General features: G+C 40.5%; 1 long non-coding RNA gene across 1 annotated transcript; it reads left to right on the forward strand.

Moving 5' to 3' along the window:
- The first annotated feature begins 4,426 nt into the window (after positions 1–4,426).
- Positions 4,427–5,033, forward strand: LOC311058097. The gene is made up of 3 exons (XR_014602028.1): positions 4,427–4,466; positions 4,676–4,739; positions 4,943–5,033. It is a non-coding gene; the product is annotated as an uncharacterized lncRNA (long non-coding RNA).
- The last annotated feature ends 14,513 nt before the right edge of the window (positions 5,034–19,546 follow it).

Raw genomic sequence — 19,546 nt, forward strand, 5'->3', positions numbered from 1 at the left:
AAATTCTGAATAATTTGCTTTCTCTTACAGATTCATCCAACAAACCTCTGCTAAACAAACAAACAAACAAACCAAAACAACTGTTAAGAGCCACTCACTCTCTCTCTCTCACACACACACTCTCTCTCTTTCTCTCTCTCCCCCCTCCCTCCCCCCCCCCCCCCCCCCCCCCCCCCCACCATCACCATGAGTGATCCAAAAGATGTGGTCGCGGAACTGGAAATGAGTTTAAAGCGCGCACAAGCGGCTGCTGTGGCCAAAGGTCTTGCTGACTTGATTCCTCCAGAGTCACAAGGCACAGCACCACCACCACCAGCGAAGAAGGCAAAGGCATCTGCAACGATGGTGAGGTGGGTAGAGAGAGACAGCGATGGAAACGTGATCTCTGCAAGGTCAAGGTCAAGATCAACCAGGAGTCAGTCAAATCAGGGTCAGTATTGCTATAGCATTAACTCATTTAGACCTGAGGCCCATTGTAAAATCCACTTGGAAATGTCAAATGTTTTTGCGGCACACCCATGCCACACCACTATGGCTGCCATGTTAAGTGGTCAGATGGGTGGACTTGCTCTGCCGTCTGTGTTGATGTGGGTGAATGTAATAAGCATTGAATATCACTGTGGATATTTGCCTTGGTAAGGCTTCCATTGAAATCATTTGTTTTGAGTGCCCTGCCAATGGGCCGCCAGACCTTTTTTTTTTTTATCAAGCTATAGCAATCATTCCTATTTGATAGCATATTAATAGGCAGATAAGTGACGCTAATTTAACTGCCCACATTATGGTTTGGGAAAAGTCTACTAGTCCTCTCAGGATAATAACCAGGCTGACACTAGCCTTACAGCAAATAGGACAATTGGATGTTATAAATGTTCATATATTGTTTTTTTTCTGGTTTAGCTGGTCCAAGTCGGCAGGCTGTTCAGAAACCTGTTCCTCCCATCGATGTTCCTGACACTATATCTGAGGTTGCCTATGCTCCAGACGCTATTGGTGTGCATTTCATTAGTGCAAAGCAATATGTTCATAATATATTCTAATAATCTGTCAATGAGTTTGAATGTTAATTATATGTTTGTATTACACATTTACCAGAATAAATGTGCAACTAACCTTTTCACAGCCATTATTACACTTTTTATATTGTAAATGTAAAACATAACATAATGTTGTTTTTCAATATCCAATACTATCTTAACAGAGCGTTTCATACAAGAGCTCCAGCACTCCCTAAGCGTTGCATCGGCTGACATCGAGGAAGCACCAACCCCAGCTCCTCTCCAAGCTTCCTCCGACTGGAGTACGCGGAACCGCTCTCTTTTAGAGAGATGGCGGGCAGAGAGACCCCAGCTGATTAACCGCGTTGCAGCGAGGGCACATGTAGGCACACACATGTGCCAACAGTGTGCCATCAGTCCAGCTGCTGTCTGCTGTCATGGCTGTGAACCACGGCCATTCCTGTGTGCCGAATGTGACATCAAAACGCACACAGACACTAGAAACGTGATGCACAACAGGGATGCCATGACTGGCGGGTTCTTCGAGCCTTTGCCTCCAACCACCTGCATTGTAGATGAGGCTCATAGCCGTTGTGGTAAGTTCTTGTTTGTGAGTACACCATAACATATCCTCTCTGACTCATTAATCTCATTACTTTGACCACTAAACAATGCATTTCTTTTGTCCTGTCTTACGACCATGTAATCTTTTTAACCTTTCTCACTCTTCATTCAGTCTCTTCAAGTGGTTCCAGCAATCGTAATGTTCTATTTCCCATTGGACACAAATGATCTAAATTCAAATCTATGGTCTTTTTCAGAGCGCTTTGTACCTGTGCGGGTACCTGAAAATATCTGTGGTTGTGCATCGGCATTGAGGGTCAACCCAGGGAAGGCTGTTGCTGTGATCACAATGGATGGTAAGGATTTTTTTTAATTTTTTTTAAGCATCTTAAAAATATATTTTCACTTGGTAATTCCCACAAGGTTTGTCATAGGTGTATTTATGAAATCAAACGTATGCCTATTGACTCATTTATGCCACGCTAGGTTTTACATTACAGTGTGGATGTGTCTTTGATTTTTCTAGGGCGATATGATCTCAGCATGCCTGACCTGAGTTGCGAGTCATGCCAAGCCACTTGGACTGCTGGAGTGGACGATCTCATTTGCAGTAACTACTGGCCTGCTACACTTCAGTTCGCAACAGTTTATGCCACAGATATATTTTTCTCATTTGAGAAAAGGAAGATGGCTGCACCAGGACTGTCCTGCCAGGCATTTTTAAGAATGCTTGATCAGCGAACTGTTCACTTTGGCCGTGTGAGTATTTAATTTAGTTAGCCTACAGTATATATTTTTTTATTTTTGTCTTGTGCATTGAATTTGTTGCTTATTTATTGCCTGCCCATTAATCTCTCAAGAACAGATTCCGACCTGCGGTGGAATCTGTCGGAGCGGTTCGTCCTAACCAGTGCGCATTGGCTAAAAGTGGGCGTGCCTTCAGATCAGGAAGTGGGCCGCGCTTTACCCAATCAAATGTAGTGGGCGGGATTCACGTGTCCATCCACCATGATCCACCCTCCCCCCCTCGAAACTAGCCGAAACTAATTTAACAATAGCGTCCTCGGAGCGGACAAAACCACGGAAAGATATTCACATTTTAAATTACTCTTTCATCATAGAAACAAGTGGGCTTATAACCAAAACCATCCATGTTCTCTGGGAGAAGTGGTGTTAGTGTTCCGTGTAGAAATATTGTTAGTGGGAATGAAAACATGGTCGCACCAACCGGAAGTGATGCGCTATAGGCAGACATGAAACCGGTGTTTCCCTGCGCTCTAGTCTAACATTATACTCCTGCCAGACTCCACAGAATATCAGAAAAGCAGAGGTCGCTGTTTTTCATTTTCTGTGGGGTCTGGCTACGCGAGACTACCTGCCCATTAACTGTTGATATCTTTATTTTGAAATAGACAGGGAAGATCTCAACAGATGCCTTCCTGAAGAGCTACTTTCAGTGGGAAGTTGTGCAGTTTGAGGTCGAAAAACTCTGCAAGGAGGAGCCCTTTGTGTGCCCTGCATGCACACCCGAAATGGTTGCGATTTCGGTCGATGGAAATCGCAAACATTATCGTTTTAAGAGTGCATCCAGGTACTTCAAAATTAGTATAATGTAACAGCATTTATATTACCAAGAAACCTTTGGCTGAAATCTATTGTAAAATGTTGTTGAGTATGTTTTCTTTCTTTTTTTCTTTCATTCTTGCTTCCTTTTTCTTTTTATCTTTCCTTTTAGATCTGAGGAACAGGCCAACTTTGATGGAATCTTCATTGCCAGGGATGAAGATGTGACCAGATTTGTGAATTACATACACAAGACCACCAATCATGTAAGATTACATACTATAATTATATTTCAAAATGCGCTGTCCTCTCACCTTGAGCTTACTTGTTCATGCTATCGTTGGTCTGATTGAGGATGATGAGATAAGATATTGAGGAAGAGTGGATGAGTTTGCTGGTTGGTGTAAGAGTAACTTCCTTCAGTTGAATGTTAAGAACACTAAGAAGGTTGCTTTTGGGACTAGTGCTTGTGCACACCAGAAAACAGTCATTGATGGGGATGAGGTAGAAACTGGAAGAATACAAGTACTTGGGTACAACGATTGATTCCAAGATGACATGGAATTCCAACACTGATGGCGTCTATAAGAAAGGTCAGCAGAGGCTGCATTTTATCCGCAGACTGAGAAAGTATAACGTGGATAAAAGTCTAATCGTACTTTTACATCGATCCTTTGTGGAAAGTAGTATTTTGTTCTGTTTTCTACAGATATGTATTTTTATGTATTCTGTAACTTGCGGACCCCCTTGAAAACGAGATGGTTCATCTCAAGGGGTTATACACAACTACAATAAGCTCATACGAAAAATTTTTTATCATCCATTTTCCATATTTTAGGTCCCTGGGAGAGCCGTTTGTGGTGGTCAGTGGTCAGCGGCCAGAGAGACGTCCAAACGTTCTGCAAGCAACCTTGATGAAGAGGGACTGGAGATTGCAGTGTGCCGCCATGGAGTGCTACATGGCGCTCTCAATATGTTTAGGGGAGAAATATTTGCCTACCCATTATACCTGCAGAACCAGCTGGCCAGCAGGCAAATCAAGTTCTTCTGCATGGACGTAACATGCAAATATTGGCCATACCTTCAGAAAGTTGCAAATAAATGTCCAGAATTAAACCATCTGCTTCACATGAAACCCTTCCTCTCTGTGTTTCATGCTAAGGCCCATGACTTCAAATGTGAGGTAAGGAAACATTATCATGTGATAGTATTACTTTATCAGAACACCGGCACATGGATGTCAACCTAATCTGTGCATTGTATTTGTTGTTGTATACATTTTCCCAGGTGAAATGGAGTGGAAATCATCAAGATGGAGCTGGATTAACTTTGGGAGAGGAGGTAAGTGATATAATTATGTAGCATTGACTGTTATGGACACGTTTTTGGTACTTAACAGTACTTTTTCCTTTTCATACGTCTCTGTAACTTGTAACCTTAACTGCTGTGCTGCCTCTGTGCAACTGATTTCCCCCCTTGGGATAATAAAGATATCTGTCTGTCTGTCTGTCTGTCTGTCTGTCTGTCTGTCTGTCTGTCTGTCTGTCTAGGTTGAGCAATGCAATGCCTTCCTCTCCAGAATTGCAGTGACCACCAAGCACATGTCAAAAGCAGGTGAGATAACCACTTCAAAAACGTATACAAGTATAATAATACTTACTTAGGCCTATGTGTTAACATATATTATGATAATGTTAACATCAATTTCAATTTGCAGCACTCACAAACATGTTGACTGGCATGCCCATGTGCTGTAATCGGCTAAATATTGGCGTTTTCAATCATTTTTAAAACTTTGCATCAATTTATATTTGCAGGACGCACAGACATGTTGTGTCTCATGGCCATGCGCTGGAATAAACAAAAGATTGACAATTTAGCCACATCTCTGTCTCGCCGATATCAGAAGGTAATGATATCAGTGATGTTCTTTCAGATTTTTAATATTCCATGAGGCAGTATTTTACGTGTTTGAGACAAACATTTGTTTTCTTGTCTCTGATTCTTTGTCATTGTAGGCCGTTAAAGGTCTTCAAAGCCAACAGCAGAACCTAATTCAACTAAAGGTTGAATTAGCGGTGTCAGAGAGCCAGTTGGAGGATTGGGTGAAGGATGTGAAGGAGTGGGCAGAAGGTGAGGAATTGATTATTGTTAATGCACATATTATTTGCTCACAGCTTTAAAAGTAATAAGTCAAATCTTAAAATCGATTCTGACACTAACGGGTAACCAGTGAAGACAGCTAAGATGGGGGTGATATGGTCACGTTACCTGGAGTTCAGTGACATTGGGTTCTTAATCCTTGTGTCTTATACTGTGGTTTTGTACCCACCTATTTCCTCTCTTCTGCAGCACCAACAACTACTGCTGATGAGCCTGATGCCTTGGCCAATAGGATAGAGATGCTGGTCCTTGGGCTCAAAAGGAGGTCTCAGCGTCTGCATAAAGACACTGACGGAGCAAAAGCTCGTGCCAGGATCCTTCGAAAGATGAGGAAGGAGAAGGAGATCCTAGCTTCTGTTGTGGAACAGTACAACAGGTTGGTTCCTAGCGCAGAACACCTGAGCATGGATACCATCCTATCTGTTGATACAGCATGGCCATGGCAGCTACAACACAGTGGTATGTACACTAGTCTGTTGACTGCTTCCAACAAATTTGACCCATAATTACACATAATATACACACTTGCTCGTTGAGTTTGGGAGAGGCAACTTTGAGTGGTGTGTTTACAAGTGTCTACAAGTGGCTAACACTGCTCATTTTCCCTGTGAATCTTTGTCATAAATGCATTCCAGACACTGTTGATCTAAGAACAAAGAGACGGGTGTTTGACGTCATCATGGCAGGAAGGCGACTCACAGAGGAGAAGGAAATCCTGGTGACTGAGATGGAACATCACTGGAAGAGTCTTTCAGCTCATGACCATGTCCTGAAGGAGCTGTCCTGCAGTGTTTCTTCGGGGCCAATGAGTATGTATTTGCAATAAATTATTTTTGTAACAACTGCTATGCATTCCATGTCTATAAATCATTATAAACATACTTCTAATACATTCTAATCTGCGTATAACACTGTATAATTATAAAAATTACAAAATAATCTTAATGTGTTTTAACAGTTATCATAACACAAATAGCATTTCATGATGACTTGAGTTTCGGGTGTCGAAACATCTCGGCAGCACCCTCCGAACCTCTGAATGACGTTGTTTGGACAGAGCCAAGCCCATTTTAACTCTGCTCTAAAAGTGGAGTACGCATCGGCCCTTATAAGGTGACTTAAGGACAGATATGGATAGACAGTTATGACAGTATAATGGATTTTAACAAATATTAGAATGCATTATAAGCGTGATTATAAAGCATTACTACTATGAGAATTAAGATGGGGTTGTTAGGAAGTGTCATTATACAATGGTTTATGATTGCAGTTCTGATTGCTTATAACTGTAACTATAGTTTTATAAGCTTACACCAATTTATTCGTACATGGCCTTATACGTCATTATACAAATATCTATTATATGTGCAATAACCATATAATGTTATGGTTATTGTTATAAGGCATTATTCATGTGTGCTATACTTAAAACTGTATAAGTATGTTTATAACACATTATAGGCATGGGATGCATAGCAAGTGTTACAATATTTCATGAATATAATACATACCACTGATGACTGTTACTAACACAGGTTTTGTCTTGTGTTCTACCCCAAGGCTCACCGTGGAAACTAAGTTTCGAGGGTGTTAAAGGACTCCAGTGCATAATCCTCCGTAAGCAGTGGGAAAACCGAAAAGTAATGATGCTGACACGGGATAGTTACATGAAAGTTCTAAATGATGCAGAGAACGTCACCTTTTTGGACGACACAGATGATGATGACAGTGACTCAGACATGTCTGAGGACGAATTGGAATAGGCAACCATTTCAGACCATTTCATTTGGCTCTCCTCTGGTCATGTCTATCTCGCTCCCTCTCAACCACTCCTACCTACAGGCCTTTTTTTACAGCCACACTGGACCACTTTTCTTTGATGGACTACTCCCAATGTTGGATTACCACGATTTGTGTTGATTGTTCCCCTTTGCGGACTACTAAACTGCCCCTGGCAGGTAAATAAAACTTCAGGTGGAGTTTGCTTTCAGGTTGCCCGACTGGGGACAGCAGGGCTGTGTTGTGTCAGATGGAGCATGGGGTAGGAGAAGGAGAGAGGAGGTCATTGACTCTGGCCCTCAGCAAGGAACACAATCCAACCATTTATGAAGAACACATGAGGATGCAGAGAGCACGTCCCCTCCACTGTTTGAGAGCGGACGCCAACGGAATCATCTTTATAAACACAACATGAGATGTCTGCCTAAACACCTGAACTTGGCCAGAGCACTCTTTCTTCTGGTCTGTGGAATGTAAAAAAAAGAGCACTGTTTGCCTATAATGTGCTGTTCTCACTGTTGCTACACTTAAAAATATAAAATGGCAAGTGTGAACCCATAGTCATATTCACAGCTAGGTATGTAGAAACCTGAAAGTAAAACCCCCCCATAAAAAAGTTGAATTGAACGGTAATCAAAATGTAACATATCATTCCATAATGGATGACATTTGGGAAAGTAGAACATGACCTGTCCTTGCCCGACAGGCGAGTGCCTCTGAGACCTTAGTGTCAACCCCTGAAATAAGATATATATATTTCAAGAGCATGATATCACAGTAAACATCCATCTAAACCAGTGATATTCAACTGGTGGGCCAAATGTGTAGTTCTCTTGTGGCCCTGTAACACATTCCAACTGGAATACATTCCATATACCCAAAATATATTTTGGATGGTTGGTTGTACAGGATGACAACTTTTTTTTTGCTTTCCCTAACCGTTAACCAAAACTTGTTTCATCAGCTTGTTGCATGCTGACCACTGACCACTCCAGTGTTTTGTGCTATAGTAGAAAGGTATGTCCATTGCACAGTATGTGCTGCAGGTAGGCTACTATATTACCATAATGGACATGGATACTTACTGACTGCTTCATACATTTATGCATTTGATGTTTGAGAGGATAATGTCTGTGACAGATCTTTTTAGTGCACAGGCTTTAAAAGTATGCATTTCAATGGGTTCTGTGTGCATGTTCCTTTGTGTCTTTGTGAGAACAGTAGGCCTAGCAGGTGAAATGGTTCTGAAGTGTTTGTATGAATGGGTGAAGTGGTCCTTTTTCCTGTTAAGACTTTTAACAGTACAGGCAGTACACTAAGTTTATGCTAATGTAATGACACAAATCAAATAAGGCCCAGGGGATTCTTTTCCATTGTGCGACTGTGATCTGTGTTTTGCAGGGTACATGTTTGTATACTATTGTATACTGTTTATTATTGATGGTAGTTCTGGACCATTATGAAGGTGTGATTCACACGGAAATGCTGTCTGATTTATACACTTCTCTGCACCTTAATAAACGTCAGTTAAACCTTCCTTGTTGTTCCATTGCCTCCTTAGGATTAATACAAGCATCTATATAACCTGTAATGTGCCAATAACACTGATTCTGATGAAAAATAGTTAAAGCTACTTGTAGAACACCAGGAAATGCCCACGTGTATTGTTTGTATTCTATGCAAGTAATACATTTTTCAGTAAATGTCTGTTATACAAATGTTCTTATGAAGCATGTTCTTAGAATATTTTTGTTCATACTAAACCACATATGCTTTCATTCCCAATAGCTGGAGGACAAATGTTGTGGACATCATTCAAAGTAGAGAGTTGGGACATTTCTGGGGCTCAAACATATTTTCTTAATCATTGTATACCAGCCAGCCTATTACCATGTGATAACAAAATATTACATTACAAGGTGATTCCTGGCTTAAGCTGCCTGTGGGAATGTAACCACAATAAATTCCAAGAATCTGTATTAGTATAGTAGCACTCATAAGCAGATTATAGTGCTTTACAACTATGCTTATAAGACATTATAGACATGGGATGCATAGCAAGTGTTATCAAGGTGTGTGTCTACATAAAATACATGAGTATCAGAGAGTGTGGGAACACATAATGGCCACCTCGGGCAAGTGGGGTTGAATATAATGACTTCTGTCATTTCACTAAAGGATGTTTTTGACCAAATTTTGAGATCTGCTACATAAGTCACATCGGTGGAACCAGGCTTTCAGGGACATAGAATCGTGTGTAGACTGCTACCCTGCAGAAGAGGAAGGACCTTTTGATAAAAGGTCAAATTATTGTCATTTTAAAAGACATAACATTACAATGTACTGTAATCGAGGTCCATCCTGCTACCCTGGGGAATAAGGCTCTAATGGCCATATTCAGCAAAGGGAAGTGTTAGGGTTAGGGTCATTTAACCCTAAATCTAACTATATACAAGGTACATAGTTTGTGGAGAAATGGGGTCTAAACTTTTCCAAATTGTAATGAATGAGGTACACATCAATATCAATATAACACATTTTGTTACTAAATAATTCCTGAAACATACAGTATGTTTGACTGATGTTATCTAGGATGACTCTGAAATGGTCTGAGAATGTATGGCTGTTAAGACTCATAGCTTGGAAGGAAATGGAAAATGGAAACTGTCATAGGACAACAGCAAAGCCATCATTTGAAAGGCCTTGGCCTACATAGAAACATATTTCAGTGTAAATATTATGGGTTGTTCCTGCTCATCACAGGTGCCCTTTGAACCTTGACACTGAGACACGTTTGAAGGCTCATAAGTCAGCAACAGAATGTGTGGTTTTAGGGTTTATAGTTTGCTTACATGTAAGTTAATCTGACAAGACAATTCAGCTTTAAGTGCAACTGCAATCAGATGTATTAAATAATAAACACCAGCAGTTGTCGGTTTATAAAAGTAGCCTATTGCGTTGGTTCTCAAAGGGTCCTGGGGGGAATTCCGGGGGGTCTCCAGCTAAATATAGTTGATAGTTAGGAACCAAATGAACCCTTTTGGTTCTGTAACTGTGAGAGTGTACAAATGGAACCAAATGGACCCATAAGGGTCCATTTGGCTCAGAGTTAAATTAACATTGATTTTACAATATCAATGGGGTCCCAGATATAGAAATGCCATAAAATGGGGGTCCGTAGCCTAATGCATGTCAAACTGGGGGTCCTTGAAAAAAAAAGTCTGAGAATCACTGCTAGAGCCATAAAAATCTTCTCTACTGGGGGTCCCTGGTATATCTTTTCAAATGGGGGTCCGTGGGCTAATAAGTGTCAATTTGGGGGTCCTTGACATGAAAAAGTTTTAGAACCACTGGCCTATTGAACATAGGCCTACACCAAGACGCATTCCTCGTACAATGGTGCCGTGTGCCTAAAATACACCATCTACAAAGATCACAACGGGATGTAGATGATACTCATTTTGAGCTTGTGGATAGGATATTTTCGGCAAGTAACACCGTGCATAGCATAAACGTTCACATTTCAAATACAAAGTGCTTACCCTTTGGCCACAGATTTTATTATTATGTACGGGTTCTCAAAAGAACCAGTATTTTCCGTATTTTCTAATAAAAAGTATTTTAATCCGATTGATAGTCATCTTACTCATAGAGTTAATTATGTAACAGCGTGCAGTACACCTCCCAATCGATAGGCTGACGTTATTGAAAGCATTGAGAAAAGTCTCAGAAAATGGCCACTGATTGGATTAAAATGCTTTTTACTGAACACTACAGACAATACAGAAACTTATGAAAATCCGTATATAATATTAACATCCGTGGCCATAGGTTAAGCACTTTATATTTGAAATTTGAACGTTTCTGTAGATGTACAGGTTGTATGGAGAAAGTGCCAAAACCAGGTTGAAGTTCCACTTTTCAGTGCCAGTCTAACAAATGCCTCAAATTACCTCACTTCCTCCCACAATGCATCTGACCTCCATTGAGAACGCGCGTATTGCAAACTACTCGAGTCTCCCTCAACCCAAACAGGTAAACAGCCATTTATTTTCTCATTCATCTGAAAATAAATCTTCAATCTGCACCACAAAATGACAGAACCTGTTTTTTTGGTTAACATGTATGGGTATGTACTTTCGAAAGTTGGTGGGTGTGTAAGTTGAAGACAGTTTAAGACAATCTCTTTGGAGATTTAGGTTAGCTTAGCTAACAAGCTAATCTAGCAACAACAATGCCTTGTGATTGAGCTAAATATATCTGCTATTTTTGGCCTTCATTTGTATATATGTGCACCCCTTTGTGTATTTCATATTTATCACATCTGCCCTTTGTGGACATAAATGTAGAATGTGTTTACAATTTGCACTCAAAGAGTGTACAAATGGAATCAAAGTGATGTTTCTCAGAGTTGGGTCAGAGACCTTAGAGCAGGGGTTTTCAACCGGTGGTCCACGGACCACTGGTGGTCCGCGGAGGTATTGCAGGTGGTCCCTAGCCAAAAAAAAAAAAAAACCTTTTTTTTTAAACTTTTTTTTATTTTTATGTTTTACTTTTAATAACTTACAGGAGTAATTACTCTAGTCTATGGTGTGTGTGTGTGTGATATGAAATGTGAGTTTACCTTAATCACAGTAAACCTTAATAATATTCCATCATATTCAAACAAAATTACTGTATTTTATTAGATATTATATTGATATTATAGCTATTTCTCCAGCTCCCTGTGGTGCATGAACCCCCCACCACTATTGTGTGGGGTGGGTCTATGATGGACCCGCCACGCACAATGGTGGTGGTCCCCAGGTTGCTCTTTGTCAGGATGGTGGTCCCTGGGTCAAAATCAGTTGAAAACCCCTGCCTTAGAGGGTTATCCAGGGGGTAACCAGCAGAATGAGGAATTTAAACACTTAAACATATTTTTAATTTATTATATAGTTTTGTGTTATTATTGGGCTGGGTTATGACTATTACAGGGTTTTTCTTTGAAGGTAAAGAAATCCATAATGTATGAGCAAACTTTGCACCCCAGTTTTTACAGTCGATCCAGGGGTATGCCTCCTTTTTCTGGCCCACATCTCCTCTGTCCATATAGCAAATGGTGAGCTTCCCTCCCCTGTGCTACAGTCAGGAATCGTAGTGGAGGATGAGGATAGAGGAATGCTCATTTTAGGTGTACAGCTACCATCTCTCTGCTCTGTGCTGCTGCTTTCCTCAGACAGCTGAAGAACTAATGCTATTTGTCTTTTTCTTGTTGTGTTATCATCATGTCTGTCCTCCAGTGGTTTCTACTCTACTGCGTGCCATGACAAAACCAAAGAAGAGAACGTGTCCCCAATGTGGTGTGGTGGCTGAGCCCAGAAAGACCACATGTGGGGCCTGTTTAGGTCAGCTCACCACCACACCCAAAGTTGCTGCTAGGGCAGCAAAGTTTGACGCCCAGTGGGCCACACGGCAGCATAATTTGAAAAATGCATCCAGGGCCGTGAACTCAGCAAGAATTGCAGTAAGTAAAACTATATATAAAATATATATATCGATCAATGTGGTATGGCATGGAGGCAATCAGCCTGTGGCACTGAGGTGTTGGAATGGAATGGAAGCCCAGGTTTGCATTGATAGCGGTCTTCAGCTTATCTGTGTGGTTGGGTCTGGTGTCTCATCTTCCTCTTGACAATACAACATAGATTCACTATGGGGTTCAGGTCAGTTGGCCGGTCAGTCAAGCACAGTAAAACCATGGTCAGTACAGTTTAATCATACAGTTAATCCCTATTATATTTCGGCTATTCAAAAAATGCTGATCTACAAACTCACATGTTGTATTGCAACACATTGAGATCTTGTAGATGTGCTATTTTATTTTGTTTTATATATTTTCTTTTTGGCGATTTAGAAGGTGTTTTTAGAATCATCCTCAGGTCTAAATGGGTTAACATAATATGGCAATCAAAAAAGTGAAGGGTTGCTGGAGGTTAATCTAACACTGGTGTAAACATGGTCTCCATAACTTATACATTATTCTGCCATTTTAAATGTTTTGTGTGGAAGAAGCCATTTCTCTCTATAAACTGTGATAAAGAGAGGAAGTTGTGTTGTCTGTCAGATAATACATAATTGACATATGGCCTTACATGGGAATGAGCATTGAGGTACAACAATGTTGCTTCTAAGGTAATGAAATAAATTAGACAGGTTGCGCTTCCTTTTCAATAATTCAGTGGTTTTAACTTATGTATGCCAACTGCTTTTCTTCTTTTGTTCATTTCAGATTGCAAAACTTGGTGCCTTAGGCTTCAAGCCAATACTCTTCTTTGGTAAACGGCAAGGCGGGCAAGCCAAGTTGATTTGTGACCACATCCAGGCCATACAAATCGATGATGTGTACATGACTGTCTTTAAAACCATGAAGACGGCATATGAGTACCTCTTGAAAGTCACGTGTAAGAAAACATGTATATGTATGTATGTATATATATATATATATATATATATATATATATATATATATATATATATACAATATTTTAAAGAACTTTTTTTTAAGTACATGATTTTGTCTCGGTTAATATGTACACATTTAAAATTTATACTACATATTAACCAAATGTTGATTTGTTAATTGACTAATCACAGCGGATACAGATCAACCAGAGATGGGTGCAGCCGCAGAGAGTCCTGCCGCAGAGAGTCCAGCCGCAGAGAGTCCAGACCCTTCTCAAGAGGGTACGTTTTGTTTAGTATGGTCTTACTATTTTTCTGGCCTCTATAGTTCCCAACATTCAAATGACATGGTTATTGTAACCCGAGCATTCTGAGGCTAATATTCATAAAAAAATTGCAGATCTACAAGCTATAGTGGAGGTCGAGGACCACAGCCCGGCAGAGCAGCAGCAGCAGGAGGAGCAGCAGGACCGAGCAGCTGAGGAGAGTCTATCAGTGTTAGTATCCCCCCCCTCGTTTTTGTTGTCAGCTTTTTAAATAGTCTTATGTATTAAGTCCATGTTTTATTGCTGTCCTGTTGCTATTCTGTGTTAACATTCTTTTTGTTTTTATGTAGTCGAGTCGTGTGTTTAAAGGTTTTTATTTTATTATTAGTTATTAATTGCCAATACTTTTTTTTCTATTCTATTCTAGTCCCACCAAAGATCACTTCACACTGAACTTAGTGTCCTGCGAAGAGGAGGACCGGAGCCCGGCAGAAGTGCGGCGGGAAGGGAACCGAGGCGAGGAGCAGCAGGACACACCTGAAGCTTCTCCTCCTCTCGATGCCCCTACTCCTCCTCTTCATGCCCCTACTCCTCCTCTCGATGCCCCTACTCCTCCTCTTCATGCCCCTACTCCTCCTCTTCATGCCCCTACTCCTCCTCTTCATGCCCCTACTCCTCTTCAGACCACTCCTGTCCATAAGAGAGCCCATTCCCCTCCCACGGCTTCTTTTGCAAAGAAGATGAAAAAGGGTACGTTTTGTTTAGTATGGTCTTACTATTTTTCTGGCCTCTATAGTCCCCAACATTCAAAGGCCATGGTTATTGTAACCCCGGCAATATGAGGCTAATATTCAGAAAACAATTGCAGATCTACAAGCTACAGTGGAGGATCACAGCCCGGCAGAGGTGCGGCAGGAAGTGAACCCAAGCCCAAGGGAACCCAAGCCTACTCCTCCTCTTCGGCTCCCGTCTGCCCGTAGCAGAGCCAAAAAGACACAAGTGGACAGCCCAAAAAGACCCCAGAAGGAGAAGAGAAAGGGTAAGTTTTGTTTAATATGGTCTTACTGTTTTTCTGGCCTCTATCCACAAGTTTCCTTGGGCGTTGTGGTCATCACTTCCTATCGATTTGATCAGGTATCGGGGATCAAATCGATAGGAAGTGATGCCCACAACGCCCTAGGAACTAAAGAAAGAAACATGTGGATAGTTGCCAAGATTCAAAGGCCATAGTTATTCTAACCCTGAGCATTCTGGGGCTAATATTCAGAAAAAGCTTCTAAATCCTAATTTGTACTTGTACTTGTTCCCTCTACACTTAATCAATAGTATGTTGAAAATACCCAAGCTATAACGTGCATTGTGAGGTGGCAGATCTGTTGTTTTGGCTGAAATCTTGCTTATTACCTGCACACAATTGGAACTTGTAGATGGGCTGGTTACACTGAATGTTCTCTGGGACACAAGGGTTAATGTGGTTAAGCTAATAGGGCTTTGTGAGTGAAACCCAGACGAGTAATATTTGTTTGCCAAGGGTTAGGGTTAGGTGACAAACTCATATTGACACAATGTAAAAAATACTGCAGATATTAACAAAGCATCATGGCTTAATAAACTGTTGTCTTTTCATCATTTAAGGTTGCAAGAAATGTAACTCCACCCAGACGAAGAAACTCTACATATATAAGGGGATAATTGGGAAAAGGACATATCAGGTAAAAATGTAGAACCATTATTTATACACACACACACACACACACACACACACACACACACACACACACACACACACACACACACACACACACACACACACACACACACACACACACACACACATTTTTATAAACATACTGGAAAGTTCTGTTGGGTCGATTATTTCTCTATTGTAACAAAGCTTCTTGGCAATAGCTGTTATACCGGTTTGCGGCCACAAACACTGTGACGAAACTCTGCCAATGCCAAACCTCTTATTCTTCTGTTGCTATGGACTGTTGTCTTGAGCTTTTAACCCCCAAAGGGTACATGGGTCAGGGTTCCTACAAGGAAAGTATGGAATTTATAGGCAAAAAGTTTAATGTACAAAATAGCCGATCTACAAGCTGATTGTAGATAAGCTATTTTAGCTGTCTTCGGTAGACTGCATCTTTGTATCTGCCATTGTGAACACAGCATTAGAGTGGGACCCCCTACATAAGAAGTTTTCCATTGGCAGGAATTTGTCAAAACAATTTTCCCCAGCTAAATGTATTTGTGAACCAAATGGACCCTTGTAGGTTTGTTACTCTTGAGAGTGTAATATGAAACCAAGGGTCTATTTTGTTTCATTTTACACTCTCAAGAGTTCCTAGACAGGAACGGAACAGCTGCCGAATGTACAACTGTAACCAAACATTGGCAAACATTAGCATACTAAAGGCATTATCCTTAACATTGTCGTGACAACCGGCTACAGTGATCCTATCTGATGTGGAAAACATAAGTGAAGCTCAGCAGAGTTGAGCTTGACTCTATGCAATGGGAAAGCGTCATTTGATGTGTTAACCCATTCAATCCAGGAAGGAATTTGTGATGTTAGCTATCTATCTATCTATCTATCTATCTATCTATCTATCTAACAATCCACAGTTAAGTTAACTTCACGTCACCAGGCTTTCTGCATAGCAATACTGTGAGGAACTGCAAGGTCATTTTACTGCTCAGCACTCAGAACCGGTTCAGACTACTGTATCCAGTACAAACCAATTATACACAAAGAGAGGCAGTTTCCATATCCGCAATAGACTCCAACAAATCCCACTGTCATCGTCCATCACAATGTTTTGATGTACTCATGGCAATTTAATAGACATCATCCAGGCCTAATAGTCTCACAGTGTATAGATACAGGAAGCAGGGAGATTGAGTATGGGAGTGACATGCAACAAAGGTCTGACCTTCCCAGGAATCAACCTGGGGACTCACTGCCAGACGGTGGTACTCCCCATAACCACTTGGCTATCGGCCCCACAGAACCATGTTAATTTGTATATTTGTAGTTAGGCTCATCACTGAGACAAGCAAAGGTACTAAAATAATGGTATGCCTTACCCAGTGATTTCTTAGACAGCAAATATAATTGTGTGTGTGTTTTTTTTTAGGGTCAAAAACAAGTGTTGGTGCGTTGGGAGCCTTGCCCTGCATGGTAAGAAATTGTTGATATTATTCCATTTACATTATTTGCCCTACCAGAGGCAGTGGTTGCTGGTTGATCCCACAAGTTGTTCTTGCCTCTCCAATTCACCTTACTATTTAGGAAGTTTCACCTCATCTTTGTGGTTTTGCAGACCTGCCGACATGTACGCATTTTGTGTACCAGGCCCACATTTTACATCAAAGTACGCTGGTACGACGTGTCCCTCTATAGTATGCAAAATTAAAAGCTGACAACATAACATCCAGCAGCTTTAATCTCTCTCCCTCACTCTCTACTCCCACTGTGTGCTGTTCAGCGTATGGGCTTGTTTGGCAGCTGCAGTCTACCAGCCTCAGTAGTTGAAGCTTCTGTGTGACTAGCATGTACAGCTTGAATGTCCATTTCAGGAAGGTTACAAACTGCTGATTGTTGTATTCTAGTCTAGTAATTAATGACTGTTTGTTCACTAATGTTAATGACTTCTCTTTCTGACTTCATATATGGACATTATGTCACCAGGACAAGATTAAAATGTTTTATGAGGAACTAATTGGAACTCTAAATTAACAAAAGTTGAAATCAAACTAATAAACAGCAATTTAGGCTGGAAGTGGTTGGATGTAGGCAATAGGGCTGCATGATTCTGATGCAAACAGTTTTTTCCCCTGTACACCAAAATTAGACGATCTACAAACTCACAACACGTCTCAGCGCGAGCCATTGTGAACTTGTAGATCTTCTCTTCTTCGAATGCTTTAAGTAAAAAAAAAAAAAAAAAGAAATATATATATATATATATATATATATATATATATATATATATATATATATATATTAATTACACAAAGACTTAGCAGCCCCCTCTAGTAACTCTGCGGACTGTTGAAGACCCATGCTCTAAATTAATTCCTCTAACTCATTTATTTGTACTTTACAGTTGCTGTCCCTACGACAACACCTGGGAACCTGCAGAGACTTTTCCGGACGCCCACTCTCCCTCTGGTTCAACCAGCCAGTAATCCATTTAGACCTCCGGCCAGGGCGAGACTCCTCCCAGGCTAGCACACAAACTACTAAGCCTCTACTACTGCATCTTCAAGACTGAACTGCTTATTAATTACTTGAGAGAGATGTTTTTGTTTGATTTAGAACTTCAGCTGGTTTCGAGGTTGTGTACATCCTCATGCTTTAAAGCATAGGAAACAAGCTGCTGCTGTGTTACGAACGGTGAACTGATCGACTCCACAGTTTGTGACACCAAACAACATCAGTCATCATGACATCCACTCCACCCCTGAATGTATCAGAAATTGGGCTTTCCACAACAATTCCCCCACATGTGGATACAATTGAAGTGGTAACAACTGCAGTTTCAATGCACACAGACTCCACTGTTATTGCAGTGGTTATAGTTCTGGTCCTACTCACAGTACTTGGTACTAGAAGGAATCCCAATCCTTCTTTATCAATATCTCTGTCACAACAAAGGCGATTACAGAACAACAGGGTAACTGGCTCCAGCAGAGGACCCTGATGAGGACTGCAACGTTCAGGCCACAGTTGAAAAGAAGGAATACTTTATCTGAACTTGTTAGAAGGCTGACAGCAAAGGAGTCATTGGATCTTAACTTTGGTCTAAAAAAAGAGTGGCTTCTGGCCAAGAATAAAGACTCTAAAGTCTTTTGAGAGTTGCCCACTTTTGAGTTGCCCACTGCGGGCTATGTTAAGATGTGCTGTACAATAGCCATGCATAGGCACGGTTCTGACAGGTAACGGAACAGGTATGTGTATATTTACAGTGCTAAACAAGAAGTATTGGGATTTGATCAAAATGTCTAGGGTGTTATTATAGGTTGAATATGTTTCATAATAAATTATTAGCATGTCTCTGCTACTGTACAGTCATATTTTGCTTTGTTTATAAAGTATCTGTGATGTTTGATTTAGACAGATATAGGGCATCGCAGTTGCGGCCACTTCCTGGTGCCACTGCAAAATACTCAATGCATTTTTCCAATTGACTTTTCCAAAAATATTTATATCAATTCATTTAAGCCTAGAATCAAGCCATCCAGGATCCTGGTGAATCATGACCATAAAACCTTTTTTATCTGTGATTTTTATTTTATTTTATGATTTGATATACTATATTTAATAAATACCCTTTGTTTTGCCGTTTTCAAATACGTTTTTTCACAGAATCAAACGTTATATGGTCATGATTCACCAGGATCCTGGATAGCTTCATTCTAGGCTTAAATTAATTGATATAAATATTTTTTGAAAAGTCAATGGGAAAAATGCAGTGAGTATTTTGCAGTGGCACCAGGAAGTGGCAGGGAACTGCGATGCCCTATTTTGATATTTACTTTTCAAAACAGGATATTTGTGGAAGATGTGTCCTGGGGCCAAAAATGCTGTTTTATTTTTTTTTATATAATGTGAACACATTTTTTTTTTTAAGCGAGCAGCTCGGCTATATTTGTTCCCTTTTTACCAATTATCTTCCATGATGTTTTGCCAAACGTTACTGATAAAAAATATACTTCTCCATTTAAGGTGAGCATGGAAGGCAATAAAAACCTGTTTAAAAAACT

The sequence above is a fragment of the Gymnoscopelus microlampas genome, assembly GCF_963454915.1.
Source record: "Gymnoscopelus microlampas genome assembly, chromosome: 13".
NCBI lineage: Eukaryota > Metazoa > Chordata > Actinopteri > Myctophiformes > Myctophidae > Gymnoscopelus > Gymnoscopelus microlampas.